Source organism: Liolophura sinensis, chromosome 7, assembly GCF_032854445.1.
Source record: "Liolophura sinensis isolate JHLJ2023 chromosome 7, CUHK_Ljap_v2, whole genome shotgun sequence".
NCBI classification, from domain to species: domain Eukaryota; kingdom Metazoa; phylum Mollusca; class Polyplacophora; order Chitonida; family Chitonidae; genus Liolophura; species Liolophura sinensis.
In genome coordinates this window covers 34,333,930-34,359,740 of record NC_088301.1, presented here as the reverse complement: position 1 = coordinate 34,359,740, position 25,811 = coordinate 34,333,930, and the positions used below count along the sequence as shown (strand labels likewise).

Here is a 25,811-nt window from a genome sequence, read left to right as displayed (position 1 = left end):
CCACCAACCGCCGAGAAAATATACTCCAGTTTGTATTGATCGTTCTCATGCAGTACAAAGCAAATACAGCTTTACACCAGTCATCATTACAAAGCTGGTAGTCAGAGCAACATTAGCGGAGGACATACTAGAATGACCAATGTTCCAATAACAAGCAAAAACCACTGACCACAAAAGACTGTACTGATGGAGATTAGGAGTACAAAAAACAGACAGGCCAGAGGGGTGCTTTGCAGATGAAATGAAAACTGGTTTAAGTATGCAAACATGTTATTAAGGCCTTACACACCAAACAGCTGTTTGGTAACATATATTTTACACTTTAATTTCTGCTTGTTTTCAAGGTATAAAAAAAAAATTATCCGCTAAAACTGAGACATAACACATTGGCCATCACATACATGCAAAGTAAACAAATAAACAACAAACTGCTAGAAAAATAAAAAACAAGACACAGTTCTTTTATCGTCACAATCTTCTTCATTTACATCAAGAAAGCTTGGTTTTTGGCATATATGTAAAACTTAAAATTTGAGCTTCATAATGCGCAATTAGACTGTTCAGTGCGAAAAGCACACTGCTCCTAAAATTACAACTTCAGTACCACGGAATACATGAAATGTAGACTACAACTAATAAGTACAGTATGCTGTGGACATGGAAATGAATAACTGAAATTCTGGACATACATGCATTATTCATCTTAAATAATAATTGTTCAGAATATTTAGGTTTGCCAAAGACAAATCTGTCATTTTAACAACTGTCAACACACAAATGAAAGAATTCAAGTTATCAGGCTGATTTCAATCCTGCCAGTGTGGTTAGAAAATAAATGATTTTCACAGGTCAGCCCATACAGTCATAACCCATGTCTACAGTCAAGTGCACCAGTTTATGTTGTTTTGCCAACCGTGACGGCAGTTATTGGAAATTTGGATGGGTTCAATAACACACGTGAGTGTGTATGTACATGTATTTGGAAGGTTCTGTTGTAATCACATGTACTTACCCAGGTTTGGACACGTCTTCAGTCAAAAATTCAACCATTTTTTTTTTATTCATCCCAAATGTTCTCAGAATAATGAAACAAATCTAACCCATTAATGCTGATGTAAAATGTGAATATACATATGCTGGTGAAACCGTATCCTTATATTGAGGGAGTACATGTTTCCAACCCTGAAAGAATTTATACTTTTACCCTGAGGCCTCACTTCATCTGAACACTTAATCTGGCTGGCTCGTGGCTGAATCCAATAATCTAGAAATATAGAAAGGTAACAAAAAGCTGATTAACATCAGTACTACAGGCTTAGAATGTGTACATGTACAGCGATATACCAGAATCTTAGCACTGTATGGTAAATGTATTCAAGATTACCTTGACTATTTAAGGCACTGGTCCTCAAATTTGTGTTGTAGCCTCTTGCGCTGTGTTTATTGCAGGATGAATGTACTTGCAAAGTAAATTAACATAGAGAGTTTTAATTTCTGAACTTGAACATGGAAAACTGCCTTATCATCCTTGAGACTGAAATTATATGCACACACACATGCATTTTTAATTCATTCATTCCTTTATTTATTTATTTATTTCACTAGTGTTATTTCTTTGACCAATGTCTTATACAATGTAATGCTGCATATCTTAACAATGTGTCACTTGTAGGTGGTGTATATAAGAAGTTATTTAGACTAGTTGGAAAATGAGAACATTTCTTTAGCATTTTAAATGAAAAGATATTGGTATATATACATGTACATGAATTAAAACATTACGGAAGTGGATTGTGGCGGAGTTGTTAAGGTGCTTGCCTTTCAAGACACACAAGGTGTGAGTTCAAACCTGGCCTTTGACAGGAATTTGTAAATTTCCCTGATCTCATTGTTTGAGGTGGGTCACACATAAGAAACTTTGTCAGAAACGTGCCAAAGGTGAGTGGCTTACCCTGAGCAATGCGGTCAACTTGTTATCATGTAAACTAAACAAAAAAAAAATTAGCTGGCCAAAGTCAGATTTGAACTCAAAGCCAAACTAGTAGCTAAATCAATAACATATATACACAGTTCATAAAAGCTTACAGATGCAAGCACATGCAGTTTTGTCTTCAGTTGACTCTTTGATTTCAAGATCTAGCCATTAAGTGCAAGTATTAAAGCAAATATTCAAGTGAAGAGAATGGGTTTCTATGGACTGTGTTCCAGCTTGTCTATCTTCGACCCTCTTGGGACCCCATGGTAAGAGGCAGAATATAAGACTGCCAGTGCTGTTATTAGATCTAGCATCAGGTTAACAGAGAATTGCTCAATATCACTGCAGCTTGACAGTTGCATGCTACAGCGACTTATCAAGCTACCAGAGCCCATACTGTGTTTTAACCAAGGAGCTTACCTGAATCTAAATACAGGTAATCCACCTGTCGTTAGCGGCAGCCTAATCAATAAGACAGGTGTAAATTTCTCCGGGAGACTATCGCTGACAGAGGAGGGAAGACAGCAGACATCTAACATGTCGCTGTCCATTGTTTCACCGAATCATCACACGATAACCGATTGCTCGTCGCTCAATTTTCTGGGCAGAAAAACCGCTGTGGCATTAATTCTTTACATGAGGGCCTGTGGGATTTGAGTCACTTTATATAACATAACCCAACCCAGCCACACATGGGAATACTGAATGAATATTTAAATTAAGTGAGAAAAACTTCATTGCAGCTACATTAGACATTGACAACCACCATAAATCCACTTTACTTTATTTTCAGTTGAAAACTCTAAATACTAGCTCAAAACTACTTTTTTGAATGGCAAGTGAATATTAACAAAATAGATATGATAATAAAATAAATCATTATAAAAACTCCAATTAAATTCTTTACTAAGGCTAGTTTTCAATGCACATATGCAACCTTTTCTGGCTAATACTAGTGAAGTACCTGAAACCACAATGCTCAGACATGTGACACAAATGCTTGTTGTTGCTCTAAAATGATTTGCATTTTATCCATGGGATGACTGATTTTTCCAGATTATATACTGACACCCTGTCCTATACATGTATATGTATCCAAAATCAGATTTATACCTTATGATACTCTTTCAAAATAAAGAAAAGAGTGACATATTATCAAATGGAACATGATACACTTCAATAAGCAATAGGAGAAGAGTTATTATACCCACCCATTGGCAGCCTCATGGGAAAGCTGACAGAGACTACATGTATAACCAGTGCACCTTTATCTAGCATGCAGCTACCTGTGCCAGCCTTGATAACACCTTGAGAGGGCACCTTCAGTCTTCAGTATAAAATTAAAAATGCCTTAAGGACCATGTTTCAAGTGCAGTTCTTATTTCCTTTCCATACACTGAGATCCACGTGGGTTATATATCACATCATATATACTTGCCTGTTTTAGATGTACATTTACATATGTTCACGCAGCTTGTCTTAAACAAAAAATAGATATTCCTGATTTTGAGCCGAGATCGAAAAAAAAAAAAAAAATGGAAACACAAAAAAGAAAAAAAAAAAAAAGAAAAAAAAAAGAGAGAGAGAGAAAGACAAATATCATGAGAATAAAAAAAAGCCCCAAAATAATAAAAAGGGAAACTACAATTACGAACAGAGTCCAACATAAAACCAGAAAAAAGCAGTATCCCATGAGAACATGTAGATATTGTTATATACACACATCACTGTCTGCCAGCAAGAAAAAATTTGATCAAATATGAATTGTATTAAGCCTGTAACATTAATAACACTGGCTTGGAGCAGAATTTGCTCAATTACCAAACCACCAGTCAGACCAGCCGGTTCTGCCCAGTGAAATTCTATTGGAATTTTTCGATCAAGTGTAAATCAGCTGTAACAATTAGAGTGATTGGTGGCCAGGTGCCGGACACAGCCTATTGTGGTCACTCCAGACAAGGGGAGTGGACGGTCGACCATCGTGCCTGCCTCTTCTGCCAGCCAACTGGCCATTTACCCCAACTTTATCATTTTTTTTTCAATCAGGACAATAGTGGATCGCTGAAGACAAGGCTATTAAGTGTAGACCTAGGCTCTGACAGACTGTACAGCAGGGCCACCTAATACCATTGAGTTGGTACCTACAGAGCACATCGGCTGAGCCCAGTGGCTACTGTGAACCAGTTATTTGTGCATGTGTATCAAGCAGTGACCGGTATATCAAGTACATCACAACTGACCAGAGCTTAACAATAATTTGAGAGGATTTACACATCCTAGCATCAAACCTGAAAGGTAAGGCAATCAAACCTGTGATTTTTACTTTCCAAATCTGCCACACCCTTTGCAATAATGATTTTTCTATATCCTGTTGTTTTCTACATGTTTTGACACTTGAGACAGCAAACTAGTAAAGAGGGTCCATTGTGGGGGGTGTCAAACATAGTACAGTATTAGGTGTTCTATAGTCTTAACTTTAACTAGAACATTTCTTATTCTAAAAAAGCTATCAACCTACAGATGTTTATTTTCTTTAACACACCCACCCCAAGGAGGAATTCAGTAATCTGACACATCCATGTAACTTGATAATCCTGAATGCCTGAATATAATGTACATGTATGACTTCTTGCACAATAGTTAAGAATTTATCATTTTGACACTGCTTGGGAGTTGAACAAAATAAAATCAATTACAAGAAGTAAAGTTTGCAGACAATTTGAGTTACACGCTAGACTGGCTTAACTGAAAAGCATTTTGAAATCTTCTGAGACATAAATATAGTTAGTCAGATTAATGTAACTGGCAAGCAGCTACATTGGCACTTCATCAATTTAATTTGTTCAACACAGACAATACCACACGGCTTAAGCCAAACTTGTGATCTCAAAGTGCAGGAACCCTGCCAAAAAGCTATACAATTAGAGAATTTCCACATACGTGCCTGAAAATAACAATGAGAAAGTCTCTCGAAATGTGAGTGACTTATAGTCAAGGCTGTGAATGTATGACTAGTCACATCTACCCAGTCAAACAAATACATCTCACATACGAGAGCAATAGTCCACTGGCAAACTAAAACAGTCGTGCATTTATAGAGATGTGATAGATTTGATGCACAGCACATAAAACTGACTTAAAATTTACACTATGGGTTTTTTATTGGCATAGTTTTATGCGTTCACAGATGAGGATACATGCAGTTGCCTATGTGTATTTTTAGAAATTCTCCACCTGAGACAATTTTAGCATATCTAAAAAGGCAAATAAAAAATATATGAATTGATAACTTAAGCTCGATCATAAATGTTGAACCTGTATACGCATGTACAAGAAATGCAATAACCTCAATACATGTACTATTGTTCCAATACACATGTATCCACTTACAACCACTGCTCATAGTCATCTAGTATGCGAGACTAACAGTCAACATGCACTCATTCATTACACGCTGTTATTTGCAGTGTTACTTTACAGATGCAAGTGGAAAATCACAAATGTGATTTTAAGAATGAGCTACCATATGAATGAGATAAATGTATATTTTTCTTGTTTTAAATGTAAAACTTTAATACATGTACTGGTATCAAATCTGAGAAGCTATCAACTTTAAACTATACACACACATGTACCATGGTACATGTAGATGGCTTCAAATTTAAATACTGAATCTATATTATATTCACTCTCACTGTTACTTTTTGTAAATTTAAGGCTATAGTACTGCGGTTTTTAAGGAATTCATCGTGGTCAGAACTAGGTTCTGAAGGATGCACCAGCAACATTACAGAAGTCAGAAACATTGGGTAAATGCGTAACAACATAGCAAAGATGAGAAGGATATGAGGAAAATCTATGATAGAATCACAAAAGTGGAAAAATAATGAGGACACTGTGCAATACAATTACATATATTACTTCTTTTGACATGCACTTCAAACCTGTTCCACAAAATAACACCCACATATAATTTATGTCCTTGGAAAGGACCCATGGTATACACCATTTTCTCATCTCACTGAATGTTTTCAACATGATGCTTCTTAATAGGAAGGAATCAAGGAAGCAGTAAAATCACACAGGTTTACAAGTTAAGGAAGGGTAAGATCTTAACAAGTGGGAACAAAGACTCATGCTAGCTTGTCACATAACTGGACGCCAGTATTTACCCATCATGATGTTTCCATGAAGAATAGATGGGATTGTTATATAACACTAGCAGGATGACAACATCAAAGCAAGCTCACTTCAAAGACTTCCGCCATGTCATACATTTCACTTGGGCCGCATAATGGTAAACATTTTAATGTTTGTCACCTAATTAGAATACTGCATGGAAAATAAAAGGACAACACTTACAAGCCATCCAAGTTTTCAAAGAATTACTCATTCTTTGGCACACCTAAGTCCATAAAACTTCTGCAACAAAGTTTGCATAATTCAGTCTTTCATTTGCAGCATTACAACGCAAAAATTCCATTTAAATTTATATTTATAAACTGCTACCATTGCAGATATTCTGAAAGTATTGTTTCTATAATAACATGCCCTAGCCCCACAATCCTGAAATGACCTTAGACACAGTCAAAATTTCAAATGACTTTAAAATTGTTTTTTGTTATGTAACAAGATCAAAATATTGTTTGACAACTTAAATCCTGAGCAATTAAGTTATTGTATAAGAAATTTCAGGTGAAATAATGGACAGGAACACATCAAATTTAATGACTGAAATTTGGACTAAGATTGCTCCATAATCCCAGGCCTTAAACATGATTGTTTGGCTACTAACTGACTGACTGAATGACTGCTTGACTGATTGATGGTTAGGCTGTAAATTTACCTACATGTACAACGTACTGCTCTCAGGGTACCTGTAAGGGATTGGTAGGGACATGTACTAAGTCAAGTACTAAATGGCAATGTTTCATGAATACACACACACACACATCAGTGTAATTCTGTCACCACTGGGAAAAGTTTAAGTTAATTAGCTTAGCCGTACACATTTTACAGTGTATTTTTTTAATCAATAAATCTTCCAGGTGTGTTCAGGTGTAAATATACACCTGAACACAATCGACTGAGGGCAAACACTAGGGCCTTTAATGTTCACTTAAAAATGTACATAGTTTTACTTAAATACATGTACTTCAATTCATTTGACAATGCATTCAGTCCTGTAGATATCAGGATTTGGTATATTAATGAGAAACTTGCTTTTTGTAAAGTGTTCTTGTTAGAAAGGCAAATAATTCTCACATGTACATCAAATTTATTCTACATGTATGACATCTAAACAATGGATAAAATCTTTTAGAAGAATTAAAACTAATACAAATGTAACAAAATAAAGTGTTGGATCACCCGTGCTGTCTGCACAATACCTAATATGTATATATATATATATATACCTCTGACAGGTAAGCATAATTAAGCAGTAGGAATGGTAATGCTTACAAGTACATTACATTCACACCCATTTCGATAACTTCATCACTTTACAGGATGCACACAAGTTAACATGCACACCTAATACCAAGCTCAGACAGCTTAGTCATATTGCCAGCTTTCACTTTCTAAATAATCATGATTTCATTCAAATTCAGCAAAGCTTGAAGCAGCGGCAAATTATGTTACACAGCATGACTTTCACTTTCAGCAAACTGTCTCCCACTAATCTTAGATATCTGTATGCACATGCACCTGTATGAACCGAAATATCTATATGTGTTGCTTAGAGTTACTTATAAAAGTACTCACTCCACTCTGAATAAATGACTTTCTCAAGCCTGTTTTCATTAAGGTGTGATGTTTGACAGTTTCATAGCCCAAGTGTCACCACATAATAATATTGAATAATCCCCTGCCATTCTGAAGCAGCCAATGCAAAGTTGCAATATTCCATATAGCATGTATGCAAACACACCTTTCTCTCAACACAAAATGTATTGTACGTTGCCTCAATGTCAAACTCATAAAGTTTTAAAAAAAAAAGAAAGGCAATAAATAAAAAATAAAAAAAAATAAAAAGGACATCCAAAAAAACAAAACAAAGACAGCAGTTAAAAAGCTTTACAATATATTTCAATATACATGTACTTGCAATAGACGCTTACCACCATACACATGAAATGTCCATAGGCAGAGAGTAAACGGTGTGAAGTGTTTACTGGAGTGTGTTTTATTTCACAGGCAAATAACTCGACCTTGTAAGACTACATGTATAGACTGAGAATATAGACATAATTTACCTAATATGAAAAAACTACTATTGTGCAGAAGTAAACAAGAACCTAAAAAGTCAGTTTGACATTCGCAAATCACAAATTACTGCAAAACTGGCTTTTACACTTGAGACTCATATTTATTCATGAAACAAAAGTAAAACAAAATCACAAGAAAAACATTGGCGGGATAGAAAATGAGATGAAAACCGACTACGCAACATCCTGCATGGGTACATGATTCAACTGACATAGTCCTCCTTTATTTCCACAATAGTGATTTACTTACATTTTAAGTAAATGTGGCGAAGAGAAAGACGGTATGATTCTTATTTTGAATTTCACTCCATGAATCTTTGCTTAAGAGATGCAACTTCCTTTATTTTTAGCACACTTTAATGTTAGTTTCATGTAATACAGTAGCATAAGAGAGAAGACCCTGGGCGTGTTAAGGTATACGCTCGCCTTACAATCATTAGGTTGCACTAGACATGGGGTCAATCCTTAATGATCTTTGAAAATCCTCTGAAACAATTCTCGGACAAAGAATTTTTCTAAATTCCCAAGCTTCCATTGTTCTCAGGGCTATGTTGGTACATGTAATAGGTGGTCAATTGTGTTATCTTGCATGAGGTTCACTGGTGATCACTTGCCTTCCAACAGTATGACATGTTACACATGGGAGAGCTTGCACTCCAGACCGCTCCCAACAAAATAGTTTGTAGCTTATAACTACAATGATCAAGATCAAGTAAACTCATTGCACAGTAAATGTTGCAAAAATGCATCTCTCTTTTCATCATATAGAGTACAATCATTATTGTCTATACATACATCTATCAAACTTTTGCCACTGATGATTATGACATCAACTAGTACTATGAAACATGTCTACGATCTTGAAAACACAAGAATGCTATTGTTAATGTATGTTTCAAAAGTCCTCAAGTAAAAAGTATTTACCTACAGGAAATTTGAACATTCAAAATTTTCTTGAAATCTATGTATACAAGTTGCTGTGGTAACAAATATCATTGTAAAATATGTTACTGTATACATCAAACTACCAAACAAAAAAATATCAAACAACTACAAACAAAACAGGACAAAAAACACTAGGCAAAAGTAATTTACAACAGGGTTTGTGATCAGTATGCTTAGAGCCCACGCTTTATCTGTGTTAGCAAGAATCTCGCTATTTTCACACAGTGCCATCTCAGATGGGTGGGCAGAGATTCTCAGTTCTGAATTTCAAATGGACAAATTAGTTTTTTACATCTGGGAAAATCGAAATGTATACCATGTACTATTCAATGCATGTAACAGCACATTCTTTGATGACTTGAATAGTTTAATGTTAATTTAAGTTATAAACCTATTATCATAAAGATTAAAATTTAAAAAATCGAAAAAAATCGAAAAAAAAAAATTTAAATAGTAAGAGACATTCACTAGTCTAAAGTAAGCAAGGTGCCTGTTCCATTATTTAAGTAATAACACTGCATTTTAAACTTGCAGGTACTATGAATCCCCCGTAACTAGTAATTCAGGTACATGTGTACAAAGGGTGGTCAAATAAATCCTAGTTTTCTTCTACCTGCTAACAGGGTCCCAAAAGGGGTAGGCTATCCATGCAGGACCACCTGTCACCATCCTTTCACACCCAATTAGGATGTTAAAAGCAGGTCGTCTGTCACATTATCATCTATAAGTGTCATTATAGTTCTTGTTTAATACTCCCTGACTCTGCTGGTCTTCATACTTCATTGATTCTCAAACTGAAACGCTTTGAAGCAGGAGTATACATGTATATGTCAGCCTACATGTATGTAGTCACATGCTCTCCCTACATGTATACATACAATGTAATAGGTTCTGTTGCCAAGGTTTTACTTTTTTGTGATCTCATTGAAAAAATCTGGAAAACCTTGGTATCAAACTGGAGCTGTGAGCAAATTAAGTTCTTTAACAAATTCACATTTATTTCTGGTTTACAAAAATCCTTTTTTATTTTTTTTTAAATATACAGAGAGAATGATAAGATGCTAAGGTCTTGTGTGTAGGAAAGCTGAACATACACTGTACATGTCATTTATCACTTGTAAATATATTTTACAGTCAATCTAACCCTGTACCTTACCAACAGAAAAACTTCTGCAACTAGATGTGACATAACTCAGTGAGTAGAGAATAAGCCAGGGAACACTTACAAACCCAGGATATGAATCAAAGCAGAAAAAAAAAGAATTTGTGATAAACTACACCTTTATGTATTAAATTTGACACCATGCTCCACCATGGACACCATGCTAAAAAATTTTCACTTACATGTACATGTATATATGATGGTAGTCTGTTTTATGGATGGAGAAAGCCTAGAGTACCCAGCATAAAACCACAGCCCTTTGGCAAGTTACTCACAAATATGTGACGTACAGATATGTACATCATATTGGTGGAAGACAAGTGGTCTTCAACAAAAAATTAAAAAGCATATCAATGAAATCCACCTTCAAATCAGTAGGATAATTAGGTACTCAAGGCAATTTTGATACCTGAGTAACAGGTATGTGAGCCCAAAATCATGTCCCCACATAACAGCTATCAAATATCCATTTTTTCTTTTACAGTTGTATTCTTCAGTTATTTTGTCATGAGTAGTCAAACAATGGACACTTGTGTGTAATAAGCAAAAGCTTTTCATGTCTGAACTCTTCAACATTTTAGCTAAAAAATGTCCCCCAAACTGACCAACCAGGCATCCCCAAGAAGTATGAAAACTGTACCTATAGTAGTCACCAAGAGCAAAACAAGGATCACTATGCTATGGATGGACAAGTCAATTTAAAAATGGTTCACTAGCTTTTCCACTGAACAAAATGTACTTACAGTGCACATGTACATGTATCAGGTAGTTGGCTATTAAAAGGCACCAGTCCACAAACAGGACATCTGGGCCATAAAAATTGAGGCTTAATGAGATAAACAAGTGGTCAGTTTTATGAGGCAGTTAAAACTGAAATCCTTTGAGCTCTGGTTAGAAGCCAGATTACATTACTTTGTGGTCAGACTTAAATCCTGGTCCACCAGTTTTTACAGATGGTAGGAAGGTCTGTCTTAATCTAATGAAGCCATAAACTTTAAGCTTGGAAATTTTTACTCTGGGCAATGTCAATAATCTAAGCCATGTACATGTACATAGTGGAGAGTTATATATAAAACAATTTTATGCACAATTTTAGACCAATTTGTTAACTTACATTATCAACTTGTATATTGGCACCTCCTACAATTAATTGTGTACACAGGAGACATCTTCCTCCACTCATGTACCTAAAAACAATGAAAGCCATCCTGAATTTTATTTAAATTCAAACATGCTCTTGTAACGTTTCCTAAAATGCAAGGGCACTTTTAAAACATGTCTGGGTGCAAATATGTACATATGCACACATATAATCAAGTTTAGAATTTCAGACGCCACATACTTTATATGCCTTTCAATCTGTCACCCTTTTTATTTTGTTTCTGAAAACTTTAAAACGGTAAATGGAATTTCAGAAATAATTCATTCTTGCTTGTCAGTTAAGTGACACAAACATGAATATATATGTGAAATGTAAGTTCTTTCTGTTTGTGACCACTCAAGCAATTTCAGATATCTTATCTACTGAAAATACATGTGTATTGTGCTTCAAGATATAGCACATGTATTCAGAATCTCTATTATTGCTATGTCATATAATACATGTATCAACAGCCTTTTCAGCTTTCTGGACAAAATGAATACATGTTTCAAACAATAAACATGTAGTTTGATACAATGAAGTGAATGTACATGCAGCATACATTACATAAAATAAGAGCTCAGCAATATTACTAAGTTGCAATACATTCCATTGCTGCATGGTCACAAACCACACTGAAGCATATATGAGAATGAACTCTGAAATATAAATGTGATTAGTCATGCTGAAAAACTTCACTAATTTCGATTGAAGGCCTGTCTGGGGTTCAGATGAGCTTGTTTGCCTGCCCATGTGGGTTGTTAGCACATTTCACACTGTCCACCTGCCACTATGGTCATTGATAACCTGCCCAATGGCTAGCTCATGGAGGCTTCCATGGGGGTGGCTATGTATGAATACAGGGAAAATAAAATATTCATGAGGCTCCAGAAGGTTTACTTCTCTCAAAATGTTCATATACCATTGTGATGCTGATGGCTATCTGCGAAAATTTTTCATTTATTTATTTGTGTCAGTGCTTTTATCAGCTTCATATATGGGTAACACACTATATCCCCCTAAAATAAAAGCAAACATTCTTCTCTGCAAGCCTGTGATCATTACAATATGACAAATAGAAATCACATCATTTCTTGTGACAAAAGTGAGCATGAATGGAGCACCTGGTAAAAAAACATTTGCCATATGTTCAACCCATGTACAGCTGCATAAATTATGGACTAAAATTTTAACACAACATTTCTCAACAAGTTCATAGAGAATATAATGAATAATTTAACTTTTCTATGAAGCTTGAAAGCAAGAATAATAACATGCCTCAAGCTGTTATCATTTATTAACATAATATATATTTCTTGTTGTTCACTGCATACTTGTAACAATAACAAACATAACACATGTAGCCAATGTTACAAATGTCACAATGCCAAAATGTTGAAGTTTGTATCTGCTCTGGTTATTACAATAGTTTACATGCTCAGTGATAATACAGATAGCAGTACAGGTGCTTGGACAATACATGCACACACAGATAATAATGTGACCTCTAACTTGTTCGATTTTCTATACTTGGAGCACGTTGTTAATTTGCACAAAAACGACTTCTTCACGAGAAAAATCTATTTCGAGAAAAATTAAAAATTGATATTCTTTATGACAAATCTTTATGACAAAACTCAAATATATGTGTACATGTAATATGCTCCAGTAGTACATGTACACTCTAATTAAAAAAAACTGCACAAAAATCATGTGTACAATGCATTTTCAAATTATTTCTTTTCAAAGTGTTTATTCTAAGGAATGTAAAGCGTCAACACCACACCATTTTCATCTGTAATATTCATAATTGAATTACCGTTACTCCCACACGTATATTCTCAGAAAAGTGTAACTCAATAAAACAATAATTTTTTTAATCACAACACAAAGACTGTTGCAGAAATGAATCATCACGTGCAGCATTACTAGTATTTACCACATGGTGTATTATATATTGTTTAGATTTAGACAATGAACGCCTATGTTGAAGAACAAGTGCAGCACACATTTCATCGACGTCATCAGACAGAAACAGTCACATAAATTCATAGCACACATATGTTCTTGTATATAAAGAAGCTTTTACGTCTATATTACATCCCTAGAAATCAATATAGTGATGATATTAATAATATTCAAAGGGTGCACATCAGTTATTATTACTGAATGTAATGTAAATTAATATTGTTGGGATATTTTTTTTTCTGCACTAGCAATTTCCCAGTAGGTGTGAGAATGACTATGGCAGGCCCTTGGCAGTGTAAATTTCAATCCCTCACTTCTAACCTGTGCTAGTTCAACAAGCGAGCATGTCTTCACTTTATCATATTATATGCCAGCAATAGATAGTTGATAGGCTAGGCTTGTATACCCAGAGATGATAACCAAATTAAAACCAGAGGCAGACCCTCCATCAGGCGGTCGCCATGGAAACAAGACCTCAGGTCAATTCCTTTTTCTGGCCTCCACTTTAAATATCAATAATCTCCAGTTACCCCCTTTAACTGTTCTTCATTGGCAGGGATATTGCAACTGATCATGCCAAACTTTCCTGTCCAAGCCAGCCTCCTTTTGTTTCCCTTTTAAACGTCCTGCGGTTGTAAATTTCCGCCACGTACAACTGCCATTATTCCGTTTGAAGGCAACTGGAATTTATCTTGCCTTTGTTTGTTTAATTTTTGCCTGATCGATTTGTGAATACATACATGTTCGTGAATAAATCCTCGCATGACATGTCATCCACCTACAATGTATACATATCAAAGCCAATTATGCCCTGCTTCTCTATTCGATTCAAACATGACTCACCAGAAAAAACAACAAACATCTTTGGTGAAAAGTAAAATCTCAAACAGCCCTACCCACAATCACAAAACCCTGAGCCAAATAAAACTGTGAAAACATGCCAGCTATTTTATCAATTTTTGCGTCATTGGGGATTGTAATGGCATCAGTGGTCTGGCCAGGCAGTCGCATTCTGATCAGAGGGGCCTGTATTTGTTATATGTAACCCAAATATTCCATCTGTCAGTTCTTTTGGAAGCTGTCCAGGTTTGAGCCTGTAGGGAGAAGGTTCAGCAATTCAATAAGCACATTTAACACATCACTATAATCATCATAACTGAAGTCAGCCAGTATTGTTAGACCAGACTCTCCAACCATATCAGGTCTACAAGTCATTAATTGGCCGACACCTACGTCACTATCACTCCTCTGTTGCAAAATTTGTTGTGTTTTTTTATTTCATATATGTAAGTGTTGATGATCTAGCCCCCACACCAGGTTGACCGATCAATAACAGGGTTGTTTCGCATCAACTAACTTGCTTACATTTTGTATACACATATATGTACGGTATATCATTTATCTCTATGGGTGAAAGTTGACTGGACTTGCCTTTCAGGAAGTACACTTATATGTCTATAGCCAAAAACTAAAACCTCTGTTCTAAAATGGGAAAACACCTACAGTTTACTTAAATCTTAAAGTACACATGTATGTAAGTGTACAAGACTTACAGAAGACACACTGTAAATGTACCTGTACTTACGATACTTCCAATAATGATTTCATGGATTAAGTAATATCATTTTTCAGAAATGTTGGAAGGCATAAGTATACATATTAAACCAAATGAAGATCAAATATATATTAAATTAAGTAAACACTACCATACCTTTTTACATGTACAAATAGTACAGGTAATTGTATACATAATTATTTACAAATGTGAAATAAAATAACTAATGAACACCAGTAAACAAGTGAGCAGAAGAAGACATTTTGATCATTTACATGTAAATTCAGGTCTCAAGAAGTACACAGGGCTGAAGAATTGCTTCAACTCAAGAATTTAATCTAAAAGAAACATGGCATCATGTTGCACATATTACACGAACGATCAAGTCTATTATCCACTTATACATGTATATCATGTTATATATGTGTAACTGTATATATGCATGTATAAATCTGAAAAACTCAACAGCTCCTACATCAAGAAATTGCTATAACATGCAACCTTCAGTATGTATCTTTGAGCTGAACAAAAAGACTTTACCTGTACTTTCAATTTCCTTAAGCATTTTATTTAAGTAAATGAACATTGTCCATCAAAGTCCCTACATAAAACTCCAGATCATTAACTGAGGAATATAAATCGTCACTTGGTGCCTCTACAGACTTCAAACCATAGTTCAAAAAAAGAAAGAAAAAGACACTAAAACTGTTATGCACACAGCAACCAACACAATTTGAACTCTTTCTTCCAATACCTGGCCTTGCTTAGCTGATATAAAATATCTTATATGGTTCTACATAATGTCAACAGCATTAAAAGCCTCATAAAATTCACCATATCAGGAAGTACCAAAGCCCTAAAGAAGAGACAGATGGAACTGTATACATTTATTGCTTACATAATAAAATATAAAACAGTTAATAATGTAATGTGGTGAAAGGACTGTAAGTCATAAGTATGAAAACGATTTCTCTGATTTCTTTTAGTATTCTGGAAGTTGCAACTTGGCCATGGAAGTTTGAGGCAACAAAAATTTAAGACACTGAAAAGAAGAAAAAAAACTATACACAACAAGACTTCAGACAAACAGAAATCAAAACCCAATGAAATCAATCATTTCAGAGGACTTATTGGACTTTCTCTACTTCAATACGCTTTATTGATTACTTGATTACTAAGCATTTTCTTGAAAATAATCACCTCACAGTCTTTCACATTTCTAAGCTTACAGACTTCCTCACATAATTAATGATCACAGTTATTCACTACATAAAGACAGACACACTAAAATACAGGGACAATTCACATCACAATACACTGGAAGGAATGCATAATAAACATTTAAAATTCTCAATGCAATTTGACCATAGTTTTGGTATGCATGCAAATACATGCAAGCTTTTCATTTGAGAGACATTCTCACTACACTTCTCAAAAGACATTCTCAGTTAATTCTCAGTGTGTCACTAACTTTCCACCACACACTCAAGAGTCTTTTTCATCATATTAATCAGCAGGGTTCATGTATCTTACCAAATTATTCAGCAATATTTCTCTCCAAACTATCCTGCAGGCCAATTAATCACAACAGTATTTCACAACAGATTACTCCACAAACTTTCTCACCAAAATACTTTGCAACCTAACTTATTGGATTCATGAGATCAGTTTTTTACCCGTTACTCAACAAACTTTCTCACCAAACTACACGGCCAGCTATCCCAGCGGATTCATTGTAACAGCATTTCACTTATTTATTCAACAAACTTTATCACCAGAATACACAGCCAGCTATCCCAGCAGATTCATCATAACACCATTTGACCTATTTATTCAACAAACTTTATCACCAGACTACATGGCCAGTTATACCAGCAGATCCATCATTACAGTATTTCACCTATTTATTCAACACACCTTCAACATCACCACAGTACTCTACAATCTATCCCATCGGATTCATCAGAACAGCTTGGTTACTCAGCAATCTTTCTCACTAAAAACATAACCAGCTATCCCACTTATTTATCAGCACAGTTTTGCCTCAGATTACTCAACAAACTTTCACACCGGAGTACCCTGCAACTATCTCATCATATTCATCTGCACAGCACACATCTGCAGACTTTCCCATCATATTACTATTGCTGGGGACTTTCTTATCAGATGAATACCTCGATCTCCATACTCTCATCAGATTACTACTTCTGCAGACTTTCTCATCAGAGTACTAGCTACCACAATCTCCACTCTTTCCCATCGCATAACTACCTCTGCAGAATTTCTCATCAGAATACTACTTCAATCTCCACATATTCTCACCAGATTACAACCTCCATAAACTTCCTCAACAGATTATTATATCTGCAGACTATCTCACCAATTGCTACCTTTGCAGACTTTCTCACCAGATTACTCCCTCTGCAAACTTTCTCACCAGATAACCCTCCACAGATTTTATATAAGATTACACATAAGACTTTCTAGACTTTCATTATCATATAAAAATAGAAAAAGCTAAAAATTCTTGAGTATGGTGTTTCCTAACAATCATATAAACAAATTCTAGATTATTCAGCACACTTTCTCATTTAAGTCTCGAAGTCCTTAGACAGCCATTTATATTTCACAATACTTAAGCCATGACTTCATAGTTCCCTATACCTGACACTTCAGTAATCTATAAAATATATCAGCTTTCAAAATGTTACAAAATCAAACTATCTTGAATCCAAAATGCCTGTATCTACAAAATATTAACGTCTTTGTGACATGTAACAGCATTACAATGTTTGAAACTTTTCTGTCTGAATTACCTAACTATCTAAATATTCAACAACTTTTATAATATGCATGACTTAATTGCAAGTATCATGTATTTAAGGTAAACACAGTAGCCTTTATCAGAGTAAATTACCACTGGCTAAATTTAAATGCTACACGTAAATGAATACTTTAAGAATTTTAATTTGCTAGAAGACTGTGAGAGCTGAAAGAAGATAATGAAATGCCATAGGGAGAGGTATCAAAATAATTAAAACTGTAGGAAACTAATAACAAAATAGACAAAAAAAAAAAAAAAACCCAAGGTCAACCAAATTATAGACCTTTTTACATACAAGTCGTGATATTCAAGGCACCTCTGCCACATGTGTTTCATTTTAAATTCAAACCTCGTTAATTCTTTTCTCAAAAAAAACTTGAGAATCAAGTAAAGCTATTCAGCTATATATGTTAATTTAATTTCCTATGTATTTAATTAAATAAAGATTTCATTTTCATTTTAGCTATTTTGAAAGCCGTTACTCATCTCTCCTTTGTATAAGCACTCAGGAGAGAAAAGAGATCTTAAAAACTATTTAGTATTTATCTTTGTCAGATTTTAACGAATGCATTCACTGATCTACACTGGGAGGTCATAGATTTCTAGTGGTTCATTGCTCCGGGCATTCAATTCATTTTAATTTCCACTCTCAAAATGAGATCAAAAGAAAAGGATTGGAGACTACAGAACATGGCTTCTTTTTTTTACACAGTAATCTAATACCTCAACTGCGCTCTCAATTATTAATTTACATGACATGCTCAGATATAGAGATAAAATACTTCAAAAATGTACATGCATGCTAGGAGCTGGTATCTTGTGAATCTGGTCACCATGGCAACATGAAACAACGTATATTTATACAAGAAAAGCCGGTCCACACAGGGCTAGTGAATTAAAAGGGCTTTGAGTTTTAGAGAGTTCAGTTCATTAATGTGCCAGGCTGTGGCCAGTTCTTAATGCTATGTGAAGCCTAGGGACAGGCTACTACTACTACTACTACTACTGCCGACTGTTCATGCTTGAGTTATATGAATTTACAAGCTTGTGGTGCACAATACCTCAAACCCAGCTGGTAAAAGGAGGGTGGCCATGGATCCATAAATGCCACAAACTCAATTAAAACCAGTTGGTTGTTCAAGACAACCGGAAATCACAGGAACTACTGCATTCAAATAAGCCTGGTCTGTCCGGAGTTCTACCAGTGTTTTCAAGTCCTCAGGATAAATACCTATAGTGTTTATACATGTATTTTAAGTTTATATGTACATGTATGTATGTATGCATATTACCCCTGAGATGTGCAACTACCTGTAACGTAAGTAAATCATCTCTGTATGAATTGAACATAGGATAAAACGTTTTGCCTGTCATAATAATCTTGTACAGCAAAATATTATACATTTATCGTGAAAGTTTGACTTTGCCTTAAACTCCTAATGCCTTCATTTAACTGTTTTCTTAACATGAGCATGCACAGAAACAACACAATTTTCCTTTAATTAAAGCTGCCCACATTCTTAGGTACTGTACATGTAAATAAACATGTACATATAGTACAACACTGAATGAATACACATGTAACAGAGCACATTTTCTCATGAAACACATAATTATCAGCCTGCACACATTATCAACATAGCAAGAAGAGCAGCAATAGATTACTTGTAAAGCACAAATTGTACTGTACATGTAAGTATTATATGAAGAAAAAAAACATATTTGTACAAGTGCATGTATATATACAAACATGTACACGTATCTGTATAAAATATTCTCACAATGTCTGTAACATTCAAGCATACAGTGCAAATATGTAGTAAACTGCTATATATGGTTACGTCACAATTCTGAAATTGCTTTTCTGTCTAAGGTTATATCTGGTATGTTCAATTAAGAAATTAATGCATTTCATAATAAAAAGAACATAGAACTGGACGATTGTTGTACCTGTATGTGTTGGTTTTAACACATGCATAAGTGTCTAAAATATTTGAAAAATACATCAAAACTCCTTTAAGTCCATTTAAACATTTGAAACACTTAAACTGAAAATATGTCAAACATGTTGCACACATTTTATTCAGATATAATGCTGGTATAATCAGATATGTATGCACTGAAGGCCTACACCAAAGAATCCTTATCAATTACTACATGTATGCTGTGATATGTGCATATACATGTATATAAGCAGTCACATTATGAAACCACACCCATCCTGTGATATCCAAAATTATATACATGTTCACACCTCATCATGAAGACCCGCTAGAACATTAGGATGCCTGTGCTGATATTGATTTTAAGTTATAACAGAGGCTAGTAATACATCACACCATCGCTGTTTGGACGATTCTGAAAAGGTCAACAATGGCATTGTGTGAAACACGATAGCTGATTAACAGCAGACCACGCGTGCATATCTGCATATTCAGTTTAGGCAGTATACTCTGCATGTCTTTCAAGGCATTCTATTTTGCAGGTACCCAGATAATATTCATGCAATCTTCAGTCTCCTGATCACACCCAAATTACAATCTCTGGCCATACCCCCCACCCCCTCCACTTTTCCTTTTTCTCCCACTGGTTTCACCACAGAGGAAGTGTAGTGAGATAAGCTGAGGAGTTTTAATGACTCTCTGAGGTAGTAAGCCTTGTAAAACTACAGGCCTTCAGCTTCCCACTATCTCTCTCCTCCATGTGAAACCCGTTCTGTTTTGATAGCAAAGGAAATACAAAATCCAGTGAAAGTTAAAACCCTGCGTGCACTTCTTTCAGCCTTTGCAATACGCACATGTTTTTGGGTGTTTTTACTACTTTTTTTTTGTTCCACATCTCTTTTTCACCAGTCGTGAGGTAGAGAATTATCATTTTGCGTCAGAAGATACCCTGGTTCCTTTATAACCCGCCCTTAAGTAGCTAGGCACAGTGCCAGAGCTCCAATCCATGTAATTTACATGCAGAAGTCAAGAGAACCCAAGTGGTATCCTGTTACTATATATTTAAAGGCTGCAGTCGTTTCTTAGCCGGGATGTTATTTTGGAAATGTAAACAATGTAAAACATGTGAAAAAGCAGCTGAAGGGATGCCTCTGAGGGTGTTCTGTGTAGTCCGTTTGCCTCTAGCTGCAGTATCTCCATCACAACTACAATGGTAGAACTTGTAGGCAAAGGTTATCACTGGGCTGCATTCTCCTGTCCTGTTTCTTCCAAAGACATTCCCCCAATGCAAGGAGATCTCATTTCCCCTAAGGCCAATGAAGGCAGCCAAGATGCTCTGCTTACAAGATGTTTTACAACTGGGGCTTGAGTAGTACACACTGCCGTTTGTGGCTTCATTCATTGATGACTCTTAGGGGCCCCCCAACACGGCCCTGCTGCAGTGTCAAACAGCCAGGCGAGGCACTCAGTGACCTCGCCATTTGGAAAAGAGGAGAAAAAAGGGGGTTTCAGCAATCATTGCCAGACCATGCACTTGTTCCATGATTCCCAGTCATGTCCTAGACCCACACGTACAGTGTGGATACTAACTGGAGAAGGCACTTACATATATACACTCAGCTAACATGGCAGCATTTCTAGGTAATAACTCACTTGGCAATTCAGAAAGAAAATTTTGCAAAAGTATACAGACCTCCTTAAAACCATCTGTATTGACACTGTCCAGATCTATCTCCATCTGCATATATATATAACATATGACCCAGCAGTACTGCACTCTATCAAGGCATTTCAATCAGGAAAGGAGCATTTTACACTCACAATTTTAATCCCATGCTTTAAAGTCTGGTAAAGCCTGGAAAAAAGCACTGAGTTTCTATGAAGGGCAGCATGTATTCTGTGCTTTCTAGGCTTTCTGCTCATTTGGGAAATATTGGGGGAACATAGATGGTTAAAGGAGAACAAATGTCAATGTCTTTATTTTATATCAGCAATATTTAAGTGGTACCTGAGAACACTGGTGGTAGTGATAGTAAGGAGTTGTGAGACAGCCGGCTGTGCTGAAGGTGAGGGTGGGAGGAGGGGGGTTAGAGAAGAGGAGAGACTGCTGGGAGAAGGGTGGTGGGGAGGGGGTCAGAGTTATTGAGTTACTCTCTCCTGCAATCGTCACAGTGACGTTAATCAATTGTTTCACAAAGTTATATGCTGAATTCTTTTGTACTTTCAGTAAATGCTACCCACTTCGTCTCCCAGAAAGATAAACACTACTGCACAATAGACGTGAAGGTAAGTAAAACTTGCACTTCTGTTGCCTGTGAACTGCATGATTCAATTAAGTGTCTTTTTAAAGCATAGCCTGATCTAAACCAGTCCTATACACTGTACATATACATGTAGCTGGCTAAATTTATATATAAACATTGTTTAAATGTCTAATTCATAACATGAACCCATATGTTTTAATATTCTACAGTTGAATAGTTACAAAATATATAGGCTTCTATATAGATTTACTCGATCCAGACATATCATTACATTTACATAGGTAAACGAAACAAAATTAAAAGGCCCTTAAAATCTTTTTCTTGTGTTTTATTTCTTTGTGAAACTGTTAATAGATATCCTAATGAATAACAGCAGTATGGAAGGTACACTGTACACTGCATTTTAAACATAAATATAAGAATTAGGTAAATGTTTAAAAATCGTAAACCTTTACACAAGGGTACATGTATGTACATGTTACAGAAGAAAACAGGCAGGGGACACTTGAGATAGACCATATACATTAAGAAAGCTTAGCACAGACTTTGAATGCAGCCATGATTTTGACAACCATGAACTTCAAACTTTTTCCAGCTGTGTGCAAGAAAAAATACAGACCTGTGCATGTAATCTCACGATGTAACCCAGAACATTTACCCTGATATATTTTATTTAAGTACATGTAGTCATTATTACCTTTGTCTGAATGATATGTTCATATTTTTACTTATATGGATGCAGGCATACATGTGTACTGGTTTATACAAGCTGTTTATCTTCATAATTAAGTGTACATGTACATTAGGTCTCCACGTATGATTAACAGTACCTACATCATCTTGCAGATTAAGATTTGAAAGTCACTTTAATAGGTATGCTCAAATGACAAATGTATAAATTTTCAACATGGATTAAGCTTCAGACTGGTCATTTTAATAAGCTTAAAGTCAGTAAAATAAATGCACACTGCACATGTATGACATACATGTGGGGTTTACATGACAATCACTAAATCACAGAATGCACTACCCCTATTTTTTAAGCCAAGTTGTTTGCATATTAGAACAGTATAGGCCACTGAAGGAAGATCTCAAATTTATGTCTTACAGATAACACCCAATACTTTGCTGATGTCAGTGTTTAATAGTATGGTAAGAAGATAAGTCTTTTTATCTGTCTAATCATCTTGTGCTTTAGTTGGTATTTTTATTTCTGAGGACACGATGTGTAGGAATGTTAGGCATACATTAATTAAAACTTAAATTAAATTCTGTTTGAGAGGCAGAGCTACTGATGAAGGACAATAAACAGTATTTTTCTCCATAGTAGTTTCATTTCTTATTATAATATTCATAGAGCCATTTTCAGGTTGACATGCACAAAAAACTTGATCAGTTATTAATTAAGAATGATAAGGCCAACCACCTATTTATATACAGAAAGAGAAAAGAGGATATGTCTGATCATGATTGTTATACACTGTTGTGTCCATTTTTGGGATCCTGACAAAGTTTTCTTATAAAAAATATAGTCCTATTTCCATGAACAGAAACATGAACGCTGGTATATACGCTGTACATATATATATATATATATATATATATAATCGACTTATACAAAAGTCAAAATAAGAGTAAATATATATGTAGTTCATACTTATCACCTCTTAATTTGATCCTTGTATAAGTCAATTAAGACTTTAATTTAAACACAGGTGATGCACATGTGAAGTAACCACTAAAATTATAGGACAATCACAGCTATGTATACATGTATCTCTTATCTAATAGCGTTGTGAGCAACAATGGAATATATCTTTAATTATTCTACCACATCTGTCTAACCAGTATCACACCTGTGTGAAGGAGAAAAGAAATTACATCAAACATTTTAACACCAAAATTTCAGACATCTGTTTCACTCAAACTTTAAGCACACCCACATGCTTGTATACAGTGCATAAGCCCATGTGCAGCCATAATTACCTTAAATTAGTATAAATGTATACAGGGGATAGCATTTTTCTTCATTTATCATCACACTTTGAGTTAAATCTGAAAATGAAGCATGTGATATAATGTGTGGGCAAGCACTAGGTTAACTTTGACAATACTACCCTGGTTAATAAATTACATAACATGTTTCCCATCTGGCCCATAAATCGCCTATTATGTTTAACAAAAAAAAAATGACAAGTTCGGGTGGGGGATGGGGTGGGGTGCAGTGGTAGCTTGTGTTGGTTTGGTGGTGTGTTAGAGTGTGATCAGGGGAATGGAGGTGATTATCAGCTCCCAGATCAGTAAGCCCTGAGAGATCCTGTCACCAAGCCTGTCAGCTGTCATCAGTTACATCGTTAACATGACATCCTAGCCTCATTGCCACACTATAACCTCTTTTGCTGGCAACCCACACTGGGCTCCTCCTGTCAAATGCTTCAGAGCTTCAATTGTAATCAAAATCCATAGCCTAAGTAATACCCTAAGATAATCAAATTGAAAAAAAAAAATGTGTAGAATCCCCTGAAGGAATTCGGCTCCTAACGCTGTAACAAGATTTACCTGTAACCATCTAACTTTAGTTAAGGTGGCATGAAGGTAGGGGTGTTTTGGGAAACACTTACATAAGAAATTTAATGTGGAAAATATACGGAAAATATAGAAAAATGGCTAATCTCACAGTGAAGTAGCTAAATCTATGCCTGGATGTATGTATATAATATATTCAGAAAGATTAGGCTTTTACAAAATGTATGCATTCTTGGATTTTCACACCCCACAAACTCTTGCTTCTACATGTATGTAAGAGAGTAAACTTGCACTTCGTACATCGTTATAGATATTACAAGTGAACTGTAGTAAACATTTACAACAGTCATGAGTATTCACCTTCTTTCAGTAGCATGAACACTAACATGCCGTTACCACCTGATGTACTGCTAAAAGTACAAGTAAATGTTACACTCTACCTGAGCCATTGAATCATGTCTGAAACATAGCCTTGAATCATGTATAGAATTATGAATATTTACTCCATTACAAAATTGCAAAAACTGAAATTATCAAGAGATAATTTACATGTATTTACTTTGTAATTAATGTATAATGCTTAAACTTGATTGATATTTCACCAAAACAGTGCAAGCAACATAAAAGGTCTACTAGTTTGTGTAGTTCTAATGTTTGGGATTTTAACATTAAAACCTTTATTAGGACGACAATGTACTTCTACATTGTATACAGAAGTTCAAATACCTAATACATGCACTTAATTTCAGAGAAGCAGCTTTATGTTTAAATACAAAAACCAGGGTGATTAATACAAATATATAGAGTAATGTATTTACTTTCTATTTTCCACAATTAGTGACGTGAAATCACAAGTAAATTTTCTAACTCATGATATCATGATAAACATGCATGTCTTAAGGGCAGAAACCATCTTATTTGTACATTATTTTTCTATGCATATATAAACAATAAACCATCATCAGTATGTACATGTACTGGTACACAGTAAATTCTGATTACAAAAGTATGTCCAACACAAAGACTTGCGGAATATAAGCTTACCGCTACACAGGTGTTGTCATTTTTTTTTGTCAGTCCCCCTGTGACTCAATTTATTGCTAGAAAATTCATAGGAACTTTAAGACCTGTTGGACCAGTTTGATTTAAAAATGTGGAAGTTTAAATTCATTACATTCATACAGAACCTGCATACTGTCCTAGCTACATGTCCACAGGTTTTATTTTCACATATATTAT

General features: G+C 35.2%; 1 protein-coding gene across 1 annotated transcript in view; it reads right to left on the bottom strand.

Moving 5' to 3' along the window:
- The window catches only part of LOC135470865 (caspase activity and apoptosis inhibitor 1-like), a 99,950-nt gene that overhangs the window by 61,130 nt on the left and 13,009 nt on the right, over positions 1-25,811 (bottom strand). Inside the window, exon 3 of the mRNA XM_064749912.1 lies at positions 11,466-11,538. The gene's annotated coding sequence lies outside the window, so the exon portion shown is untranslated. The remainder of the gene's footprint in view (positions 1-11,465; positions 11,539-25,811) is intronic.